Source organism: Eptatretus burgeri, chromosome 6 (genome assembly GCF_056783735.1).
Source record: "Eptatretus burgeri isolate ZD-2024b chromosome 6, Ebu_testis_v1, whole genome shotgun sequence".
Taxonomy (NCBI): domain Eukaryota; kingdom Metazoa; phylum Chordata; class Myxini; order Myxiniformes; family Myxinidae; genus Eptatretus; species Eptatretus burgeri.
The window spans coordinates 40350335-40376231 of NC_140966.1; positions in this window are offsets into that span (position 1 = coordinate 40350335).

Below are 25897 nucleotides of genomic sequence, written 5' to 3' on the forward strand. Positions count from 1 at the left end.
AAGCAAGTGTTCTTCCAGGACAACCTTGTACGTGGCTCGATTCATGAGTCCTTCACAAAGGCATATCTGCCCGATTCCAGCCTTGCTGAAGCACCCTCAGATCATCACCTATCCTCCACCAAATTTCACAGTTGGTGTGAGACACTGTGGCTTATAGGCCTCTCCAGGTCTCCGGCTAACCATTAGATGACTAGGTGTTGGGGAAAGCTGAAAATTGGACTCATCAGAGAAGATGACCTTACTCCAGTCTTCAACAGTCCAATCCTTATGGTCTTTTGCAAACCTCAGCCTGGCTCTTTGCTTCTCATTGAAAAAGGGCTTTTTCCGAGCTTTGCACGACTTCAGCCCTGCCCCTAGGAGCATGTTTCTAACAGTCCTCGCCGTGCACTTCACCTCAGCTGCCGTTTGCCATTCTTTTTGTAGGTCACTTGATGTCATCCTACGGTTGTTGAGTGACATTCGAATGAGTTGGCGGTCATCCCGGTCAGTGGAAAGTCGTTTTCGCCGTCTACCAGTTTGTAGCTTTGATGTCCCCAATGTCTGCTGCTTGACCCTGTTCTTATGAACCACGTCTTTGAATTTTTTAGGATGGAAGCAACGTGACGCTCACTGTATCCCTCTGCCAGTAAAGCCAGAATTGAACCCTTCTTTTCCTCACTCAAAACTTTTTTTTTTCAACTCTTTTGGCATGGTCAATAGTTATTTTTTTGATTCCAATTACTTTTGAGGTACTACTAGCACTGTTTTTGCCATCCAGCTGGTCCTATTGCATGAGGATAATGATGACCACAGCAGTGGTTTTTATACTTTTCCTTGTTAAATAAGATTCGGTTCAGGTGATTACCTAATCAGTACCTCACGAAGTAGAATGAGGTGTGCCTGTGTTGGAATTCAACAGACACTGGAATGGAATGGCTGCCATACATGGAGAGATGCTGATTTAAAATTTTTTTGGAGTGGTCTCTTATTTTTTTCCAGAGCTGTATAGATGTATATACAGTATACATATATTTGTTTGTATATATATATATATATATATATATATATATATATATATATATATATATATATATATATATATATATACATACATATACATTTACCTGGCATAGTGGTGTGCGCCTGTAATCCGGCAACTCGGAGGCTTGGATTGGAGGATGGCTTGAGGACGGGAGCTCTGCACTGGGCCGTGCTATGAGAGGGTGTAGTGTTGCCCGGAATAATGGTGAAACCAAATCCTTATCCCTGCGTCGTAAGAAGCGACCAGGGTTGCGTCAGACTCGGAGGATCGCTTGAGGGCGGGCGCTCTGCACTGGGCCGTGCTATGAGAGGGTGTAGTGCAGCCCGGAATCATGGCCAAACCCAATCCTTATCCCTGTGTTGTAAGAGGCGACCAGGGTTGCGTCAGGAAGGGCATCCGGCGTAAAACCTGTGCCAAATCAGTATGCGGATCATAACGGATGATCTGCTGTGGCAACCCCTAACGGGAGCAGCCAAAAGACGAACACCAACATATATATATATATATATATATATATATATATATATATATATATATATATATATATATATATATATATATATATATATATATATATATATATATATATATATATATATATATATATATATATATATATATATATACACAAAATGTTCTCCGAACAACATGCTAACAATTCTACAATTAATACCAACTTTGATAATTTCAATTTGTACTGTAAGTAGTGGAGTTATGAAACATTTTATTAGAAATTACATGTGTGTGTGTGTATATATATATATATATATATATATATATATATATATATATATATATATATATATATATATATATATATATATATATATATATATATATATATATATATATATATATATATATATATATTTTGTTGTGGTTGACCAAATTCGCAAACCACCATTCAGGTCCCTTAGGTGAGGTATCTCGGTAAGTGCATGTGTAGTTAGGCCCAAACCCGTTGTCTAGTGGGAATACATGTCATTTATGCGTGCTGCGACTCTTCAGGATAGCCGTTTTTCTTTTACTATCTTTATTTTGGACCAGCCACCATGATTACCACCACCAACTACGTCTCAACAGTCATCACAACATCAACCACCAACCACAACGCCGCTTCACCACAACCGCCACGACCTTCACATCACACCTCGCAACCGTAGCATCGCCACCGTTCTTGCCCCGCTTGTGGGTACCAGTGTTGGACTCGTGCAGGGCGCGCACCGAACAGCGTGTACAAAATCACGGATTTTGTGCTTCAAAAACGGATCAAAAACGACACACGCCCACTTTTGTTCCGTCCAATCGGTGAGCGAGGGGCGATTTGGCCCCGCCTCCAGGACGTTGGACGGTATATGCAAATTTGTGGATAAAAAGCCTTCACGCCCACTTTTTCTCGGGCCAATGGGGAGCGAGGTGAAAGGACAAAGGGAGGGGGGGAGAGGCGCAGCCACGGGGGGATAAAAGGACCGTGTTCGTCAGTCAGGAGAGTCGAGAAGGGGAGAGTCCAAAGAAGAGTCCAAAGAAGAGTCCAGAGTCGGAGAGTCCCGAGGCGGAGAGGCGGAGAGTAGGAGAGTCGGAAGCAGAGGGTCAAGACTTCGCGGGCGGTGGAGCTGCTCGTCGTGTGTGCGGAACGGAGGGGACGGAGCTGTGGAAAGGCGGCGACACCAGACGAGGGGGTGCTCGCGTCGGTGCAGGAAGCTGCACCCGAGGGAGGCCGACAGCGCGACCTGGCCGAGGTGGAGACGCTCGTCGCGGGACCCGAGACAGAATAAAGATCCTCCTTCCCCCGAGCATCAGCAACCCCTCCTGTTTCCCCCGCGCTGAGATAGTGCGACCAAGGGGGCCCCTTTCCCACCCCCTGCCAGACACTGTCCGCGAGGTCCGCGGAGTTGGGGCGCCATCGCCGCTCCGCGTCTCATCACCAGACGGGTAGGCGCGACCCGGTCTCGGCCTCAGGCCCGCCTCATCCTTGAGGGTATTTCTTTTCCTTGGTTTTGGGTATGTGTTGTCGGCGCCGTCTGTGAAGTAGAATTGTATAAGTGTTGCCGTGTGCTCGGTAGTCGGTATTAGCTCTGCATTGTTTTCGCTTTTATATTTGCTTTTTGTGTAAATGGAATTGTGTTTTTTCTGTGTGCTTTTGGTGGAATTGAATATGTGTACTTTCCGTTCGTCGCGAATAAATGTGCTTTATTGTTGAACTGTTTCCCGCTTCGCTTCGTCATTTCTCCCATTGAACCCTCATCTTGCTTCACGTAAAGGGTTGGTAGTGGGCTGAATACGCCCGATAATTAATCGAACCGTCGAGGTCGACGATAACACCGCTCGGTTATTCTGATAGTACGGAACGGGTCGCTTAAGTGGCCCGTGTCCGAAGTCGACCTGCGGCGAGGTGCGATCGCCCGGTCTACCCTCCGCGTGGGTACTTAGGTAGGTCGAATTTGGCGAGCAACCCTATCCCACGCGGGGGCTGATTGGCTCGATCGCGGTGAGACCGAAAGGTCCACCCGTGACTGGTTCCCGGCGTTAGTCCGAGAGGGTCACGACTGGATTGTCCGTCCGGTGGGCGACGTGCCGCGATTCGAGTTACGTGGCCGTCGCACGCCGGCGGGCGCGAATACCGCAACACTGGTGTCAGGTCGTGCGATACAAATTCATCGCCCTCCTCGCGGCACTGGTATCGGAGAACAGGAAAACGGGCTCTCCTGTCTCCGGCTAAATTCACGGGAATCGGTCCAGGGGTGAGAGAAGCGACCCCCGATTCCCTCCAAATTACGAGCGAGCAAATTAACCCTTCACGAGAAGCAAGATGGCGTCTCAAGGCGAGCGGGAGCCGGGGGTATTAGAAATGGATGTAGAATGTGTAGGATCCATGGTCCAGGATGGAATCCCCGAGCAGGAAATGTTGATTGTGCAGGAACACGGACTCGCCCAACTGAACCCAGGGCCCGAGGTGGGTGCGGCAGCGGCCGCGGTGTATGACACCTCCCCCCCCCCTCTCCACCAAAACCCTTCCCCAACCCCTGCCGAAACGGCTCACTCAAGCGCACCCGACATGGCCCAGCTATGCGCCATGCTGGCGGCAATGACAACGAGGATGGATGCGAATACACAACAAATAAATGAAAAGATGGATACAAAGGCATGAACGAAATGAAAGATGCATAAACGAAAAGATGGATGCGAATACACAACAAATGAACGAAAAGATGGATACAAATACAAATGAAATGAAAAACGAAATGAACAAGCAAATAAACGGAATGGAAGCAAACATGAAGGAGGAAATGAAAGAGCTACGGGGTGAGACACAGAACATGGGCCGATGCCTGCAGGCGGGCATGAAGGCCGTGACCAGGGAGCTGGGAATGGCGACTCCACGTGTGGGAGCAAACGAGCTGGAAGGGGGTGCAACGGCTGACAGGCCCGCGGTGGAGGCGGGTGAAAAAATAATTCGGGGGGCGTGTTGGGCGAGGGTCGTGACAGAAGAATCGACGGTGACCAAAAGGGAAAAATTAAATGGGGAGACCAAAACGTGTGAGACGAGACACGAGGTGACGACAACAGAAACTTATAAATGTATAGAGACACGGGAGACAAAAAAAATGGAGGAGGGACTGCACGGTGAGGACGGGGTAAGTGACGCACACACACACACACGGAGGTAGTGGAGGACAATGGGGGTGAGCTCGCGGAGCGTGTAGGGACCCAGTGCGAGCAGCTGGTTGGCCTCCTCCAGGAACGAGGGGAGGGAGTATGCCCCCTTGAGGAGAGTCACGACCAGGTGAGTTCGGTCGTGCTTTGCGAGGTTGAGAGGACGGGTGCTGTGGACAGGTGCACGGAAAGCTTGGGGGGTATAGAGGCCCCGGAGACTCTTGTGGGGACACAAATCCCCAGTGTGGTTGTCCCTGTGTGTGTGGTGCAAGGTGTGAGTGCGTCCCCGTGTGTGGAAGCGACCCCGTGTGTGAGTGGTGTGGTGGCGATGGTGCCAGAGTGCGTGCTTCCCAGCACGCCGGGTGTGGATGGGGCACCGTGTGTGAGTGAGGCCGTGTGTGTGGATGAAACGGCCAGTGTGGATGAGGCACCGCGGGTGAGTGCCCCCGCGTGTGTGGGTGAGGCACCGTGTGTGAGTGAGGCCGTGTGTGTGGATGAAACGGCCAGTGTGAGTGAGGCACCGCGGGTGAGTGCCCCCGCGTGTGTGAGTGAGGCACGGTGTGTGGATGAGGTACCGCGAGTGAATGGAGCACCACGTGTGAGTGGTATGGGTTATGCAAGGGAGACTGTGTGTGTGAGAGAGCGGTATGTGAGGGAGATGTCGGTTGGCATGCGGGATCACGCAGCCGCGTCTCCCGGTGTGAATGTGATGGAATGGACTGTGAGCGTCGTAACACGCAGGTGTGCGCGGGTTGAATGGCGACGACGACGGCGACAGAGGAGAGAAAGCCGAGTAGCGGCTGCAGTTGTTTCGGGGACCGTGCCGGGTTCACCCAGCAGTGAGCACGCGGTCCGTGCTGTGCAACGCACGAGGCCGCCACGTGCTCGCTTGCGAGAGTGAAGTCCCGGTCCGGAAATGCACGCGGTGGATTTGCCGATCCCGCGGACGGACAAAGTTTAGGCAGGATTTCGGATTTGGACCGGACGGGTTCTCCACGCGATCGTGTGTGTTAAGCTCCAACGGGCAAAGCACATGTGTTCGCGTGGGGAACCCCTCGAGACGTGGGGCTTGTGTTTTTTTATGCGCACGGTGACGTCATGGCTGCACGTGGGGTTGGAATCCGGCAGGAGGGGTATCCCTGCCGGATGGAACCGTCCAAGAGGGACGAGGAACACGTGTAGCTGCATGACGTCACGGGCAGGTGCGAGCGCGAGTTGCCGCGCTGGTGGTGCGCATGAAAGAAAAAAAAAAAAAAGCAAGCCTCACTTTCGGGTGCACAGGATTCCTGGGCAAGGGGTGGAAGACCCCCTTACTGGGCACAGGATGGAAACTAGTTAGGGGGAAGGGTTAGCTTAGTTAGACCGACTTCATGGGGCAGGGGTAAGTCCTCATGGAGTCCGTGGAATGGATTAGTTAGAGGGATTGTAGCGAGATTTAGGTTGGGAAATTGATTAATGGGATTATTTGGAGACAGTGACAGACGTGTGGATGTGTAGAGGGGACGTAGTTTAGCTACGTAGTGTTAAAAGGAACGTGCTGTAGTTTAAGGGACGACGTGGGAGCACGAGTTAGTTAGGGGATGCAGATAGAAGGATGGCAGAGTTCAGCGGTGAGTGTGTTGAAGAGTTGTTGGTGAGTGGATTGGAAGCATGTGCTTGGTGAGTGAGTGAGGCCAGCGGGTCTGTGTGTATGGAGCGAATGGGGAATGCATGGTGCGATGAGTGATTGGGGGGAGGAGTGACTCCCGCCCAAGGGACCCCGGGGTCAGTGTAGACTGAGTTAGGGGGGTTAGTCAAATTGAAAAATGGAGGTCGTTTTGTTGTTGGTGTGAATGTAGGCTCGAAACCCGTTTGGAGGGGTGCAGGAGCCCTGTTGACGGGCTTGGGAGCGTGGCTGCGAAAGGTGAGTATCGCTGAGTGGGTACCCCAGGCACCAGGCTAGTCGGCCGCGGTAGGCCATGGGCCCATGGGGGGCCGGGATAGAGTAGTGGGCACGGGTGCGCTTGCTTGGTGCGGGGGCCGGGGCGCCATTAGCCGCGTGGGCAGTGTTGTGGGCATGGGTGACCCTCGGAAAGGGGCCCGGGAAGCCAGCCTGCCACGTGTGCGTTTCAGGGGAGGTGCCATGGGGGGCACTCGCCGGTGTTAGGGAGCTGGTAGGCTCGGAGGCAGTGTAGTGCCCGGGGGTGCCATCGTCGGAGAATCGGCAGAGGGTCGTGCCTGCCAAAGGGAGCCACGTGTCCCAGCCAGGAGACCGTGTGAAGGCACGGAGAGAAAATTGGGGGGCGAGGCCCGAAATTGTGAGGACACCAACACAGGCGACGGGAATCTGGGTTGTTAGAACCAATAGTTTAAGCGAGAGGCGCTTGTTGAAAGCCCCGGGGTAGTTTAACAGTTAAATGGTTAGGGTAGATTAGGAGATGTACCCCTCCGCACCATCCATCCCCTCGCTCTCGTTGTGGGCTGCTGGACCCACTTTGGGTTAGATCGCCGAACTCTGGGGAGGCCATCCTGAGGCTTCGTTGGGCCTCGACACAGGACGTTAGCTCTCCCTTATTCCCCTCCGGGAAGGGAACGTAGGGGCTGGGAGTAGGCTAGGTGACAGAATAGGTTAGCCGAACAAAGACGATAAAGGGGGTTAGGGGACGATTTATAGTGGGAAAGTAAAAATAAAAACAACAAAAAAATACGTTGGGGCTAAATTGGGGTTTGACAAATTAAGGGAGTGGGTATGTACAGTGACAGGCAAAGGCGATAGGTGGGAGGGAGACAGGTAGGTAGGTCCGAGCCCGCCTTCCAAGTGGCCAGCACCACCGCACTCCCTCCACCAACCTCCACTGAACGGCAAAAGCTGTCCAGCTTCATCTGCTGGCTGTGTTGCTGCAAGGCCTGTGCCGGCCCACTTCATCTGCCGGCTGGCTGTTTTTTTTCAAGGCCTGTGCCGGCCCACTTCATCGGCAGCTGTTGTGTGCTGCAAGGCCTGTGCCGGCTGGATCGTCTGCAGCTGCTGTACTTCAAGGCCTGTGCCGGCCAGTTCATCTGACGGCTGTGTTTGCCTGCAACGGCCTTCTTCTGCGGGCTGTGTTTGCCTGCTTGCCTTTGCCATGCCATGCTCACTGCCCATGTTCACCAGCCCCGTTCAATTTTTGCTTTGCCCCCCCCTGTTCATTGCCATGTGCGCCAGGATCAAGGCAACAGTTTGCAAGCTGCAAGAACTGCCCTGTTGGCAGCTACAACACGGGCCTGCAGTGGCGGCCCGTGCACCGTGTTCAGTCCAACCATTCATCCATCCATTCGTGTGTTCATTGCGTGTGCCACTTGAGCTGGCACGGAGACTGCGTTGTGCAGCCCATGCACCGTTGTGGTTCACTGCGTTCAGTTCAAACCATTCATCCATCCATTCGTGTGTTCATTGTGTGTGCCACTTGAGCTGGCACGGAGACTGCATTTGTGCAGCCCATGCACCGTTGTGGTTCACTGCGTTCAGTTCAAAAAGGAAGGCCTTGGACTGCGTATGAGCAGCCAGCCACGTTCCCTGTCACCTGCATTGTTTTGAGCCAGAGACTGCATGCGAGCAGCCTGGCTCCCTGCTAACTGCTTTTCTTTTGCAGAGTTCATTGATCCTGGGCCATGGTTTAGTGTAAAATTGTAAGTTAAGGTTAAGATGTACTGTAAATATGAGTGCGCCCCCGGCATGTCTGTCCTAGCGCCGGCAATTTTATTTAAGTCGTCCGTGTGAGTGAGTTTGTTTAGGTAGTTACGCAGCCCTCAGGTTATTTATTTTTGGGACACGAATACCATGAATGTCGCACTCAGGGATCCGTAGGTAAAATGTACTAGGGGAAAACTACACATGATGGCACACGAAAATTTGACGACTCGGGACGAGTCTGTAAAAAGGGGAGGGGGTAGTGTTGTGGTTGACCAAATTCGCAAACCACCATTCAGGTCCCTTAGGTGAGATATCTCGGTAAGTATATGTGTAGTTAGGCCCAAACCCGATGTCTAGTGGGAATACATGTCATTCACTCGGGCTGCGACTCTTCAGGATAGCCGTTTTTCTTTTACTATCTTTATTTTGGACCAGCCACCATCTCTACCACCACCAACCACGTCTCAACAGTCATCACAACATCAACCACCCACCACAACGCCGCTTCACCACAACAGCCACGACCTTTACCGTCACACCTCGCAACCGTCGCATCGCCACCGTTCTTGCGCCGCTTGTGGGTACCGGTACTGGACTCGTGCAGGACGCGCACCGAACAGCGTGTACAAAAGATCACGGACTTTCCGCAGAAAAACGGATCAAAAACGACTCACGCCCACTTTTGTTCCGTCCAATCGGTGAGCGAGGGGCGATTTGGCCCCGCCTCCAGGGCGTTGGAGGGCGGTCGCTATATGCAAATTCATGGATCAAAAAGCATTCACGCCCACTTTTTCTCGGGCCAATGGGGAGCGAGGTGAAAGGTCGAAGGCAGGGGGTCAAAGGCGAAGCCACGGGGCTTATATAAGCGGCTGCGTTCGTCAGAAAAGTGGTGTGCCTTGGAAAGAGTGAGTTCGGAGTTCAAGAGAGTCGTCGGTGGAGCTGGAAGGAAGTTGCGCGTTGGAACGAGCTGTGCGTTGGAACGAGTTGTCGGCGGAGCTGTGGAGAGGTGGCGGCGGCGAAGACGGACGAGCAGGTGCTCGCGTCGGTGCCGGGAGCTGAAGGCGGGAGGCCGACGGCGCGACCTGGTCGAGGTGGAGACGCTCGTCGCGGGACCTGAGACAGAATAAAAATCCTCCTTCCCCCGAGCATCAGCAACCCCCTCCTGTTTCCCCCCCGCGCTGAGATAGTGCGACAAAGGGGGCCCCTTTTCCCACCCCCTACCAGACACTGTCCGCGAGGCCCGCGGAGTTGGGGCACCATCGCCACTTCGCGCCTCATCATCAGACGGGTAGGCCCGACCCGGTCTCGGCCCCAGGCCCGCCTCATCCTTGAGGGTGTTCTTTTCTTGGTTTTGGGTATGTGTTGTCGGCGCCGTCTGTGAAGTAGAATTGTATAAGTGTTGCCGTGTGCTCGGTAGTCGGATAGCTCTGCATTGTGTCTTCGCTTTTACATTTGCTTTTTGTGTAAAATTGCATTGTGTTTCTTTTCCTTTTACATGTGCTTTTGGTGGAATTGTATATGTGTGCTTTCCGTTCATCGCGAATAAATGTGCTTTATGTTGAACTGTTTTCCCGCTTCGCTTCGTCATTTCTTTCATTGAATCCCCATCTTGCTTCACGTAAAGGGTTGGTCCTGGGCTAAGACGCCCGATAATTAATCGAACTGTCGAGGCCAACGAATAACACCCCTCGGTTATCCCGATAGTACGGAACGGGTCGCTTAAGTGGCCCGTGTCCGAAGTCGACCTGCGGCGAGGTGCGATCGCCCGGTCTACCCTCCGTGTGGGTACTTAGGTAGGTCGAATTTGGCGAGCAACCCTATCCCACGTGGGGGCCGATTGGCTCGATCGCGGTGAGACCGAAAGGTCCACCCGTGACTGGTTCCCGGCGTTAGTCCGAGAGGGTCACGACTGGATTGTCCGTCCGGTGGGCGACGTGCCGCGATTCGAGTTACGTGGCCGTCAGCACGCCGGCGGGCGCGAATCCGCGACAATATATACACATACATACATACATACATATACAAGTAATGGGTTAGCAACTGTAGCTGTTCTGCAGCAATGGAAGTAAATTAAGCCTTGGAAGTTGATGCAAACAATTCTGACAGGTGTCCAAACTTTTGTTGATTAGTTACAAACCCTCTGTCTGTATAAAAGCAGTGTTGGAACAGACTGTGTTGTTGCACCATCTGAAGCATTATTTGCACAATATTGCACTGCAGGAAGTAGGATTACATATTGCTATCATAATAGCAAGAAAAAGACAATTAACAAAAGAAGAGACAGACCATTATAACCCTTAAAAGTGTAGGTCTTTTCTTGAAAGAAATTGCAAATTAAGCCAAGGTGTCAGTAAGTACAGTTTCCGACACCATCAAAAGGCACTTGGAATATGTCTGAAAACTCTGACAGGAATATGTCTGGTAGACCCAAAGCCACAACACAATCAGAAGATAAGTTTATGAGAGTCAACAGCTTATGTGATCGGCGGCTCATAGGACAGCAGCTTGAAGCACAGATTAACACTGGTCAAAGTGAGGAAGTTTCAGAGCTGCAGGTTTGGCAGGTCGAGTGGCAGTAAGAAAGCCATTGCTAAAAAGAAAAATAGTTCACCGCGGGTAGTTCACCGGAAAGAAAAAGAGACTTTCTTGGGCCATGAAGCACCGCCAGTGGACTCCTGAAAACTGGAAGGTCTAATGATGAAAACCGATGAATCAAAATTTGAAATCTTCGGTTCATCACGCAGAGTTTTTGAACGCCATCGAGTAGGCGAAAGGATGTTTCCTCAGTGTGTGACACCAACTGTTAAACATGGAGGAGGAGGCGTGATTATCTGGGGCTCTTTTGCTGGATCCATTGTCGGCAACTTGCACAGAGTGACTGGCACCCTGAACCAAAAGGGTGAGCACAGCATTTTACAGCGCCATGCAATACCCTCTGCTCTACACCTAGTTGGTCAGGTGTTCATCCTACAGCAAGATAACGACCCAAAACATACCTCCAGGGAATGTCAGAACTACCTTAGAAGAAAAGACCAAGATGATAGGCTTCAAATCTTGGAATGGCCAGCACAGTCTCCAGACTTAAACCCCATCGAGCTGGTTTGAGATTAACTGGACAGGAGGGTGAAAGCAAAGCAACCTACAAGTGCAACACATTTGTGGGAACTTCTGCAACAATGTTGGGAAGAACTTTCCGAACAATATTTGATTTCCATTGAAGAAAGAATGGCACGAGTATGTTCGGCTGTTATATCTGGAAAAGATGGCGATTTTAACGAGTCAAAATTTTAGATTAAATTTTGTTCAACAAAACGATTCCATTATATCTTTTTTATCTGCAATTGTTTATTTGTTCTATGCTTTAATTTCAGAGTACATTAAAACATGACTGGTCCTGTATGTATATATATATATATATATATATATATATATATATATATATATATATATATATATATATATATATATATATATATATATATATATATATATATATATATATATATATATATATATATATATATATATATATATATATATATATATATATATATATACATACACATATAGTTACGAATTTCGGTCCGCCCGGTGTGCGATCGGCCACGTAACTCAAATCGCGGCTGCGTCGCCCACTGGAACGGACAATTCAGTCGTGACCCTCCTTGGAACTACCGCCAGGAGCTAGTCACGGTTGGGTCTTTCGACCACACCACAATCATGCCAATCGGCCACCCGCGCAGGATAGGGTTGTTCGCCAAACTCGACCTTCCTAAGTACCTGCGCGGGTAGTTCACCGGGCAATCGTACCTCGCCGCTGGCCAGCCGAGGATACGAACCACTTAAGCGGTCCGTTCCGTGCTTCAGTGATAACCGAGCGGTGTTATCGCCGGCCCCGACGGACGTGATTATTTACCGGGTGCTTACACCCTTCTACCAATTCCTTCCGTGATGCAAGATGGAACTTTCTAACAAAGGAAAGGACGCAACGAAACGGGGAACAGTTCGACAAGCACATTTATTGCACACTCATACATTTATTTTACAAGCACATATGCAGTCAGGAATGCAAAACACTAACATGCACGTATACAGAACAAAAGCAAAGCAAAAGGTGCTACGACCATCTATAAGCAATTATGTACAGTCACTTATACGGTTTTACTTACGGGACTCGGCACCACAGCACGCATTCAAAGAAAAAGCAAGAAAAGACCCCCTCATAGACAAGGGAGTCAGACTGGGCCCGTGGGCCTAATGCGCGTGGAACCGAGATGAGCGGCCAGGTCCACAAGACCGAAGGGTCTTACCTGTGCCCTCGTGGCGCGATGGCAGGAAAGCCGCGATGTCAGCGTAGCTGCGCCTGGCTTTGTGCCCCTGGCGTGGTCGGTGAGCTCTCTCAGGCGCTCCCCGTCTGCTTTCCCGTCGGCTTCGAACTCCGTCTCCCGACTTGAGTGCCCCGCCGACACCGCCGCTGCCACTTTTCTGCGCTCTCCAGACCCTCCAGACTGCCACTTTTCTGCCGCGAGCTGCATTGTGTTCGCGCTTATATAGGCCAAGGGAGGAGCGTATATGCAGATTTGTGGATCACACCAGGTTCGGAGGCGGGGCTATACCACCTGATGCTCAGCCATTGGGCGGATGAAAAGGGGGCGTGAAGCATTCCTGATCCGCTTTTCGAGGCAAAAGGAACGCATTCACAACCCATGGTACGACGTGTGGTGGAAAGACGGAGGTGGTGGGAGTTTGCTGTGGTGGTTTGGGAAGGGTGTTGGTGGTGGCGATTTGGTTGCTGGTGGGCGTCGTTTGAGAATGGCGGTGAAGCGATGTTTGCAGGGTGGAGTTGTGGATGTAATGAGGTGAAGGTGGTGGTGTTTGAGTTGTAGTTGTTTGGGGGCGTTGTTGGTGGTGGCGATTTGGTTGTTGGGGGATGATTGGTCCAAAATAATGATAGAGAATCGAAGAACGGCTATCTCAAAGGATCACAGCCCTGTGAACACGAAAATTCCCTCTAAACAACGGTGGGGAAATCTAACTACACAATTACTTATCGTCATAACTGATCTTAGGACCCTTAGGTGTATTGCGAATTTCCAAGGCCGTAACAATATATATATATATATATATATATATATATATATATATATATATATATATATATATATATATATATATATATATATATATATATATATACACACACACACACACACTTTACCAATCAACACAGTGCTATGGTGTTCTGTTTGAAAGCAGAATGCGACCTGACACAACCTATTGTTGAACAAGCTACTACTACCTGGCCCAGAACTCGTTAATAGTCTGTTCGGAGCAGCTCTGTCCTTGAATTGTTACCTGTGTGTGAAGTGAAAAAGCAGGATTATGCAATTGGCTCACCTTGTCTGTTTGTCTTCAAATGTTGTATTTTGACCATGCATCGGAGCAAGAATCAGTGGTTTCATATCATTATGGCTCTGAATTTAGCAAATTGTACACAATCTCGTCCTGATCACGCATGTGCGGATGAGTGAGATAATTTTTTCGTCTGTCTGGTAGTAAAACCAAATTGAAAAAAAACATTCCAAACAGGAAATTTACTGTTTTTAAGGACATCAAAAAGGACACAAAGAATAGGCTCAAAAAACTAATATAACGTTAAACAAGGAGGTCTAAATGACAGTGCATCAATGGCGTAAACTTCAAGAAAAAAGTTTTCTTCAACAACCTTCAAAATCTTAATTTTATTTCAATTGAATTAAACACGTGAACACTGAAGAACACAAATCACCTTCTTGGCACTCTCAAATATAATTTCAAAATCTTGTTTAGAAGTACTTGGACAAAATATTACAGCATTATATATCATTTTGACCACTTTCCACCACCCACCACATGTGGAGATCACACCACACACACCCGCCGACACACACACACACACACACACACACACACACACACACACACACACACACACACACACACACACACACACACACACAATTTTGTGTGGACGTTGAGCCTTGACTGCTCAGTTGAGAATTCGGTGTTTGGGGTTCACAGATCAGAGCGTCCCCCATTGCACACACACACACACACACACACACACACACACACACACACACACACACACACACACACACACACACACACACACACACACACACTTCGCTGATGTCAGCAGTTTTTCAGGACTCAGCAGGTTGGAGTCAGTATGATTATTACCGACTACAGTCTGTACTGTACTGTATACAACCCAGAAACCTTGAGTGGCTTTCACCAAAAATCAAGGTTACATTTATATAGACGTTTCAGGGAGATGTTCACAAACAATATTCCATATAAACAGCTGCGTGTGATGGGAGTAAAATAAAATTGGCTCGGTAATTTAGAAAATACGTCAATGTGGCAAACGGCTCAGAAATGGGGAGTTATCAAATATATTTTGCTTTGAAACTCACAAAGAGAAACATTTAACATTTGTAAAGCAAATATGAGAACTAAATGCTTTAGAAACAGGTGCAAGGTCAAAGGAAAACCTGATAGAACCTCCATTAAAAACAGGATGAAACTTTGGCTCCATGATGCCCGTAACGGGCATGGCATGTCCACACACCCACGGAGAGTCCGTACAGATCCACATCTACCCATATGTACCACGTCGTGTGTGCTGTATACATACCTCTACCTGTTAGTAACTGTTGACTGTTCGTCAAGTCCTGGCCCTATGGGCCATTTTTATTTGTCTGTCTATCTGTTAGCAACTTTATGGCAAAATGGCTTCAGCAAACACTATCAAATTTAATCCACACATGGGCAATGAACCTTGGACGACCCCATTAACTTTTGCGTCCAATTGGATCAAAGGTCAAGGTCAAGGTCACAAAAAGATCAAAATCATTTTACAGTCATAACTTCGTCAAAAATGGTTTAATTGACTTCAGACTAAGACTAAAATATTCCTTATAATCCACATTCAGGTTAAGGATGTATCAAATTTAAATTTGATCCCCAAAATAACTTTATGCCTTAAATGGGTGGGATTTGTTGTGCCTGGCACCACTTGTTAGTGTTGAAAACAATAAACTGGTTATGAAGTAACAATGAACTATAAACTCTGATGAACAATGAAATATTATATTTTCCTTTTATGTTTTCTTAAAACAATAATTTGCATAAAACTGTGACCCTTAAAGGTCAGTAATTCACCCCTCTGAGGTCTGCGCCCCAGGCGGCTGCCAAGTTGGCCTTATGGTAGCGCCGGCCCTGAATATATGTATATATATATATATATATATATATATATATATATATATATATATATATATATATATATATATATATTTATTTATATAGATAGATATATATATATATATATATATATATATATATATATATATACATATATATATATATATATATATATATATATATATATATATATATATATATTGTCGCAGATTCGCGCCCGCCGGCGTGCGAACGGCCACGTAACTCGAATCGCGGCACGTCGCCCACCGGACGGACAATCCCGTCGTGACCCTCTCGGACTAACGCCGGGAACCAGTCACGGGTGGACCTTTCGGTCTCACCGCGATCGAGCCAATCGGCCCCCGCGTGGGATAGGGTTGCTCGCCAAATTCGACCTACCTAAGTACCCACACGGAGGGTAGACCGGGCGATCGCACCTCGCCGCAGGTCGACTTCGGACACGGGCCACTTAAGCGACCCGTTCCGTACTATCGGGATAACTGAGCGGTGTTATTCGTCGGCCTCGACGGTTCGATTAATTATCGGGCGTCTTAGCCCACGACCAACCCTTTACGTGAAGCAAGATGGGGATTCAATGAAAGAAATGACGAAGCGAAGCGGGAAAACAGTTCAATAATAAGCACATTTATTTCGCGATGAACGGAAAGCACACATATACAATTCCACCAAAAGCACATGGAAAAGAAGAAGACAAAAAGCAAATGCGACAATGCAGATCTATCCGACTACCGGGCACTCGGCAACACTTATACAATTTTACTTCACAGACGGCGCCGACAACACACATTCCCAAAGCAAAAGAAAAGAGAACCACCCTCCAGGATGAGGGGGTAGGCGGGCCTGGGGCCGAGACCGTGTCGGGCCTACCCGTCTGATGATGAGACGCGGAGCGGCGGTGGTGCCTCAACTCCGCGGGCCTCGCGGACAGTGTCTGGTAGGGGGTGGGAAGGGGGCCCCCTTTTGTCGCACTATCTCAGCGCGGGGGGAAACAGGAGGGGGTTGCTGATGCTCGGGGAAAGGAGGATTTCACAAAAATCTTGGGTCCCGCGACGAGCGTCTCCACCACGACCTCGGTCGCGCCGCCGGCCTTTCCCTCCGCAGTTCCTCGAATCCGACGCGAGCACCCCCTCAACCGCCTTCGCCGCCGCCGCCTCTCCACAGCTCCGTCCTCTTCACTCCGACTCCGCGAACTCCCAACTGCGAACTGCCACTTCAACTCAACTCTTCCTCCGCGAACTGAACTGCCGCGACTGACGAACGCGGCCCCTTATATCCCCCGTGGCCTCGCTCCTTCATCTTTGACCCTCTGCCTCCGACCTTTCACCTCTCTTGCTGGCCCGAGGAAAAGTGTTATCCTGGCCCGAGGAAAAGTGTAAAAAGAAAAGTGTACCCCTCCCCATTGGCCCGAGGAAAAGTGGGCGTGAATGCTTTTTGATCCATGAATTCGCATATAGCGACCGCCCTCCAACGCCCTGGAGGCGGGGCCAAATCGCCCCTCGCTCACCGATTGGACGGAACAAAAGTGGGCGTGAGTCGTTTTTGATCCGTTTTTTTGCGGAAAGTCCGCGATGCTTTTGAACACGCTGCTCGGTGCGCGCTCTACACGAGTCCAGCATCGGTGCCCACGAGTGGCGCGAGATGATGGTGATGCCATGGTGGCGAGTTGTGACGGTAAAGGTCGTGGCGGTTGTGGTGAAGCGGCGTTGTGGTTGGTGGTTGTTGTTGTGATGGCTGTTGAGACGTGGTTGGTGCTGGTAATAATGGCGGTTGGTCCAAAATAAAGATAGTAAAAGAAAAACGGCTATCCTGAAGAGTCGCAGCCCTCATGAATAACATTTATTCCCTCTAGACAACGGGTTTGGGCCTAACTACACATATACTTACCGAGATATCTCACCTAAGGGACCTGAATGGTGGTTTGCGAATTTGGTCAACCACAACAATATATATGCATATATATACATATACATCTAAAATCTATACGGCCTATTTTTAAGGTGCTCTTGGGTGTTTGTCCTCAATGAGGATTTGTTCCTCGTACTTTCGTGTTCGTGGATAGAGATCTTGTGTCAAGGTTTAAACCACTCTGCAAACGCCAATTTAAATGTAGTTAATAATTGTCTTTTTAATGCAGAAGAAAATACTGTATGTAAAACTACCACCCAGAATTTATATACCAGAAAAATTCTGTTAATTTGAGCCATTTGCAGTACAAATTGAGATTGCCTATCTTGCAAGCACTTTGCCCGAAAGGAACGTGGAGCATCATAGATTAAACTCGAAAGCACAATCAGCACAGCATGTACGCTCAGTATTTATCGTGCACAGCATGCACGTTCATGCACGCTCAGAAGGAGTATTTATCGAAGCATGGAGAATGTTTTCTAATCCTGAAAACAAATGCATTAAGCACTTGTGTTTGGTCATTCAAGAAGCAAAATTAATTGCGATATAATAAATGCAAAATACAAGTTTTGCAGAACATTTCATGATGATATAATTTTATGAAGATATCACTTCATCAACTTCTGGAAACTTCTCCTTGCAAAGTATCTGTAAACGTTAATGTGTGTATAGTGTTGCAGTCGCCCGGTCGTCCGGTTGCCCAGTATGAGTCCTACGGGTTTGAGTCATCCGTTATGATGACCTCCTGCTGAATCCTCGTGTACAAAGCTGCGTTGCTGTGCCGATTGCTGTCCCCAAATCGGGCGAGCTGAACAATCCTGAAGCAAACGTGAAGGCCGCATCACATGGCCCTCTCGCGGTGCAGAGATTGCGCAGCCAATGAATGCCCTCAGCGGGTCTTTTAGAAACCGTCAAATGAAGCCACCACCACTGCCAGAGTTCACCAGACACCAAGTGTATTTCAAAGAAATAGCACAGGGAAGGAACAGGAGAAAGTAAATACAATCAGTTTGTAAAACAAACTCCCTTAACCCACTACCGGCATACATGCCCACAAGTCAACGAACGAACAGCAGATCCTTAAATAAACTGTTCTTATTGGGCTGATTCAATCATTCCATGAGGGAGAGACAGAGGGGGTAATGACGAGACAAGAAGATAGCTTCAGCCAAACCCAGCGAGACCTGCAGGATGGGTTCATAGGTCTGCGCAGTTCCAGCAGCCAGCACTAAAGCAAACATTCCATACTGTGGCAGAGGGGAGAGAGAGAGAGAGAGAGAGAGAGAGAGAGAGAGAGAGAGAGAGAGAGAGAGAGAGAGAGAGAGAGAGAGAGAGAGAGAGAGAGAGAGAGAGAGAGAGAGAGAGAGAGAGAGAGAGAGAGAGAGAGAGAGAGAGAGAGAAAGAGTGGCATGGTTCCAGATGGGTGGGGCATCATTCAGCTATGCACTGAACAGTTTGGTGCAGCTATAATGGTCACGGTCAGGATGAACTCATCGTCTTCCTGAGTAACCCCCACCTTTTTTGGCCTCGGGCACATAAATCATCTGTGACGTCCTTTTTCTCCCCCCCCCCCCCCCTATCTCCAATCACCCATCATGGGTGACAGATGCCTTCAAGGGATCGAGGAAGGCTTTGACTTTTCATGCCCAGATCACATATTGGCCAAGCAAAACTTGAAAAAGACCATAAAGGATGGATTCCAAATGGTAGAATATTAAACGAGTAAAAAAAACATAAAATGTCATGGCCCCCATTTTTTTTTTTAGTGATTTTGCTGTTTCAACGCCCCCCCCCCCCCTGGGTTCCTCTACAGCTGCAGACATTCAAAAGTAGCACATACATGAATAGCACCTCAGGATGAAACCGGTCCGGTGGCTGAGGGGGTGTGTAGCATTTGGATTATAATGCATGTGCTACTTGTGAATGTCTCGAGCACAACCAACTGCTCGAGACAGCGCTTTCCCGCTGCTGGCACAATTAAGACACGGCCCATGGCTCCAGCCAATTGTGGCACTTCTCCATACCAGCAGGTCCATGCAGTAGCATGTCACATTCTTGCAGCACAAGAGGGTCTTCCCAGGAACCATGCCAAAAGACCATCAATGGCAGTGACATGACATCAACAGGCCCATACTGACGATGGAGGGAAGGGGGAGAAGGGACCGAAATTTGTGTTGTGCACTGGGTGACTTCATATTATTGACCCTTTTGGTAACCCTTCACCTTTCCTTGCATTGCCCTTGCCAGTTCAGACAGAGGCAGATCACGTGACACTCACATTCTAGCTAATCACTACTGCACATGACACCACCTTCCAATGGCATACAAAAATAGGACAATATTAGTCTAAACATGAAGTCCTCATTACAAGTAAAAACTAGAAGGGTACTCGGTGAAATGCATACTCTGCCATATAATGCCTGATCCACGAGACCATATCGGGCACAATACATTTTTGAAATATCATGCGAGACAGTACTATATCGTTTTTGGCCCTATCTCTCAATGGTGAAGAAGCACTTTGAAAATTAAATAATTCTTGTATCCAGATCCAGATTTGGATCTTCACCAAAATTGAAACAATTCTTCCTTCTCACACATCCAACCTGCCCACCAAGTTTTGTCCGAATCCGTCCATAACTTTTTGAGATATTATGCTATGTATCGTTTTTGGCCCTCTCAAAGGTGAAGAATCACTTTTTAAAAATTCTCGTAGTCGGATCCGGATCTTCACCAATATCTAATTTTCAGTTCGTCCTTGTCCCACACCAAACCTGTCCACAAAATTTCATCTGAATCCATCCACAACTTCTTGAGATATCCTGTATACAGACAAACAAACAGACAAACAAACAAGAAGATGTCGTGCAGAGCACGATGCTTGCAAAATCCATAAAACAAATTTGACCTCAAAAATAATTGGTCCTTGAATTCAATGCCCAAATCTGGAGCTCCTCTTCAAATTTCAAGATAAATGGATGAAAATTGACAATTTTAGAAATCGGGCCCACGTTGTCCTTTTAGCCGTAGTTGACCTCAAAAATAATTGGCTGGTTGAATTCAGTGACTTGAAATATAAATCCTCTTCAAATTTCAAGTCAATGGTATGAAAATTGAGGATTTTAGAAATCCCACCTTAGCTGTTGACCTTCTTGGCCCTATGTTGACCTTTTGGTCCATGTTGACCTCAAAAATAATTTGCTGGTTGAATTCAGAGACCAGAAATATAAATCCTCTTGAAATTTCAAGTCAATCAGATGAAAATTGAGGATTTTAGAAATCACACCTAAATTATTGACATTTGGCCGATGTTGACCTTTTGACCTTACATGAGCACATAGCCCATGCTAAGACCATACTCTTCACTAACTAGCCTGTACCCCACACATGTAAGAGTCCATTTATCAACATTTTGTAACAGTGTGTGGGACATTGTCATGTGCAATGCAAGGTTACCTTTGTTACTTCATTTTCTTCTTTTCTCTGCAACTTTCTACGATCCTTATACAATGCTTCAACATCACGATTAATGGCTAAAGTATGGCAGAGATGACTGTCATGCGTTAGAACCTGTTTATATAACAGCCCCCACTGATGAGGATATGAGGACAGTGCAATCATTCGACTTCTCAGATGGCTCATTCCTCTGTGAGTTTGTTATTGTTTCCAAGATATGTGCAGTGGCCAATACAATATGAATGGTAAAAAAGGAATCCATCGTAAAAGATATTGCATACATCCAGAGATTTCTGTGCTATGGTGGCAAATGTGTAGCGTTAGATCACCATACAAAGGGGATGCTGGGAAGTCTCCTTCGCAAGGGCACGCTTCACTGCAGGAATCGATATGTGATGTACAAAATGATGTTACTATCAACGATATGCCAATCACCAACTGAAGTTACAACAATGGGATTTCATCTGAGATCCCTTTCACCCCTTGTCAGATGTCAGCCTCACAAGAGTGGCTCATCATGGACTCTGGATCATAAGGGATATTATTACAAAGTCCTTGTATCGCATGCAGCAGAGAGAAGCAAAAGTGGTTTGAGCAGTCGGTGATGGAGCACACATGTTAACAGTAAATCAGGTCAGAGCGAAATATCTGCCCTGAAACGAATCTCTCCTCTCAGCTGCACCAGCCTGAATGATGTCAAGAACACCCATTACTGGACACAACAAATGCCCTGCCTGGAAACAAGAAATCACATAGATCTTAATAAGGTCCTGGAGATTTTTTTGCACAAACTTTAGGCATCTTTCGGCAATGTACACACGTTATACCATTGTAGTGTTTTAAATTTTAATGAGCGGTGAAGACTGAAAAGTCATTCAATAGTTTTAATTCCAAGAACATTGTTTAAATGGCATCAGTGAATTCGGACTTGCACATTGAGGGTTCTGTACAATAAGCATTATGAGTAATGCAATATATTGCCCATATTTATAAGTCTTCGAGAAATTACTTAATCGTTCAAGTCTGCAAAGTAAACCTCACATGAACGTTTCAGAAATATAATTTACAGGGACACACCAGGCTAATGTTCATGAATATTGTGTCGAATTCTGTCATGAAGACAAGGCAGGCTCACAATTATGATGTAAAAGTGTGATGTTGCAATCGCATTAATTCCTTGAAGATGATCAACTCAAATTGTGTGGAAATATAAAATATATGTATATATATATATATATATATATATATATATATATATATATATATATATATATATATATATATATATATATATATGTCAGGTCAGGTCAGGTCAGGTCAGGTATGGGAGCATGTGCCAGAACAGCGCGTCGCTGCGTCCACTTTCCGCCGGTACTCCAGGGGCCTCCGTCTGGCCATCCCCCAGGCAGATGCCAGGTCCATCCCCATCTCCTTGAGATGATGGTCAACCTGCTGCAACCACGAGGAACGTGGTCGGCCCACTGGCCTCCTCCACTCATGAGACTCCCTCGCTGAGAGAATCTGGTGAGCAGGATCAGCGTCAGGAAAACGAGCCACATGTCCATACAGCCGCAACTGACGCTCACGGACTATGCAGGTAACAAATCTCATCCGAGTCTCTCTCAGCAACCGCTCGTTGGACACAAAATCCGACCAGCGATAGCCAAGGATTCTTCGAAGAGACCTGGTACCAAAGGAATTAAGTCTCCGTCTCAGATCCTTGGTCAAAGTCCAAGTCTCGCATCCATAGAGCAAGACTGGAAGTACCAAGGACCTGAAGACTCGGACTTTCGTCCTCCGCACAGGTACCAGCAGCGCCACACCCCATGATCCAGTGAATCCATGACTCCCCAGGCCCGACCCAGATGTCTATTGACCTCTGACTCGCAGCCAGCAGAGACATGAATATCACTGCCAAGGTAAGTGAATCTCTCCACGACCTCAACATCCTCACCACAAACAGACACAGACAGGACAGCAGCATCCAATATGTCACTGAAAGCCTGGATCTTTGTTTTGACCCAAGAAACCCGTAATCCCAGCGGCTCCGACTCCTCATTCAGCACCTTGAGGGCCCCCAAAAGGATGTCTAAAGTCTCCGCAAAGATGACTGCATCATCTGCAAAATCAAGGTCCGAGATCTTGACATTCCCAAACGATGCACCGCAGCTTGATCTCTCCGACATCCTCCCTAAAATCCAGTCCATACAAGTGCTGAAAATTGTGGGGGCCAGTACACACCCCTGACGAACTTCAGTATTAACTGGAAATAAGTCAGAGATGGTACCACCACACTTCACAGTACTCTCAGTACCAGAGTAGAGTTCAGACATCAGATCAATCAGTTTCGGTGGCACCCCACGAAGACCAAGAATCCTCCAGAGGACATCCCGATTCACTGAATCGAATGCTTTACAGAGATCAACATAGGCTGCAAGCAGCCCCTGCCGAAACTCTCGTCTGCGTTAGGTGAGGACACGAAGAGCAAGGATACGGTCAATCGTTGACCTCTTTGGTGTAAAGCCTGACCGCTGTGGACGCTGGTGCTCAAGCAGATGGTGGCGAACCCTATCAACAATTATCCGAGCAAAGACCTTGCCCGGCACTGAGAGCAGCGTCACCCCTCGGTAGTTGTTGCAGTCTTGGCGATCACCCTTCCCTTTCCAGAGAGGAACAACAAGGCCCCTCTTCCAATCAGTTGGGATGATGCCTGTGTTCCAGGCAGAGCACAAAACTGAATGCAACGACACGAGTGCAGCATTTCCACCAGCCTTGAGAAGTTCAGCATCCATGCCACAGATCCCTGGAGCTTTGCCTCGTTTCAACTGGTTCACCGCAGCCCATGTTTCCACAAGCGAAGGTGGACCACAGTTGATTCGAGGGTCAGCAACAGGGATTGTAACACCCTTGATGTCCAACTCGACTGCTGGGGGATCAGCCTGGTACAACCGCTCAAAGTAACCGGCCCAGCGGGCCTTCACTTCAGACTCCTCTGTCAAGAGCCTACCACTCTCTGCTCGAACTGTAGTGCTCCGAGGGATGGGCTTGGATGAACGCAATGCGCGAATTCCCCTGTAAACGGGACGAGAATCACCTGTCCACAGCTGATGCTCTACCCCCTCACAGATTCCTCGCACATAGGCCTCCTTGTCCACCCTCAGTGCACGTACAGTTTTACGCCTCAGCTCCCTGAACAGCTCAGCTCTGCCATTCAGCCTGGCCCTGCGACTCTGGTCAATGGTTTCCAGTGTCCCTTGAGAGACAAAATTCTTCTTTGCCCTGCGGTGAGTTCCAAGACATCCACCGGCAACATCAAGGACGGTGGTCTTGAAGGCACTCCACAACTCTTCAGGACCCCCCAAAGCACCCAGACCCCCCAAGTGTCCACTCAGCCTGTTCGCAAACTCCTCAGCTACTCTCTCATCCCTGAGCTTGCCAACATCCAGCCTCGGCTGGGATGGTACCATTCTCCAGGATTTAAGGTGCAGCTTTTGAGTTTCTACAACAAGCCTGTGGTCAGTATTGAGGAACTGAGCACTCTGGGAGACCTTGAAGTTCTGGATCATCCTCCAACGACCGTCAATGAGGACATGGTCAATCTCCTTTGCCACACCGCCAGCATTGGAATACCAAGTCCAGCGATGAGCTTGTGGGTATATATATGTATATATATATATATATATATATATATATATATATATATATATATATATATATATATATATATATACATACACACACCAGTTATAACTGGTTATATGAATGATAAAACTTGAAATTTACAAGCAACAATTTGAAGTTATTATGCACAGTCACAATACTGTTGTAGATTTCCGCCCATCCGGCGTGCGGTCGACAGCCTTTTTGCCCAATTGCGGCCGCGCGTGCCCACCGGACGTGGCAATCTCGTCGAAGCTTCCGGATCAACGCCGAAACCCAGCTGCGGGTGTTTTTAACACACCATAAACCAGCCAACTTTTCTGTCCACGCGCTACAGGGTCAATCGCCGAATTGTCAATATACCTAACTAGTCGCACGGACAGAAATGCCGAGAGTTTATACCTCGACGGGGCCTGCACGAAAACGAGCCGCTTAAGCAGCTCGTTCCGTTTGCGATTGCCGAGCGGTTTTATATCGCCAAGTCCCGTCGGACCAGATGTACGTTTTATCAGCTTATAATCAGCCAGCTAATATTCCGAACACATCATGGCAGAAAGTGACACAACGAGCAGGTTAACATTCAAACAATAGGGATATTTATTTTTACACGTAAGCAGTCAATGAAGCATTGGGGGCTCAGGGACAAGACACGAGCAAAAACCTACAGCCGATGTCTATTGTCATGTACACGATCATGCACTTCTTTTTTTAAAACATCAGTTTTACTTTGGGAGACAAGGCTCCACAGACTTTCATCCAAAACCCCAGAAAGAAAGAACCGGGCTTGTGAGCCTTTGTTATTGCTCGGAGCCGGGATGACCGAAGGGGCTCCGAGAGACCGGGCAAGCTAGCTGGCCACCCTTGTGGTGACTCGCCAGGTCCTGGTTCGGCGACCCTCGGTGTGTTTGCCCAGACCCCCGAGCTCCGACTGGCTCCCTTGGTTGACCGGCCTCGACTGCGGCCTGGCCTAGCCGACGACATGCTGGAGGAGTGAATGGGTCTCGACTCCAGGCCTCCTGGTTGCGCCGGCGAACCCCCAGCGAACCAACTGCCCAAACTCCAAACTCTCCAGCTCCCAACAGAGCATCTCTCCACTCCCACCGCCAACTGCAAGCCACGAAGTCCAGCGCGCAATTCAAGCGCTCTCCTCAAGCGCTCCTCTCAAGCGCTCCCAGCTCCACTCAACTCAAGCACTCTCTCCAAGTGCTCTCCCCAACTGCTCTGTCGGCGAGCGAACGCGGCTTTTTATAGCCCCAAGGGGAAGGTCACTCTGGGCTTTACCA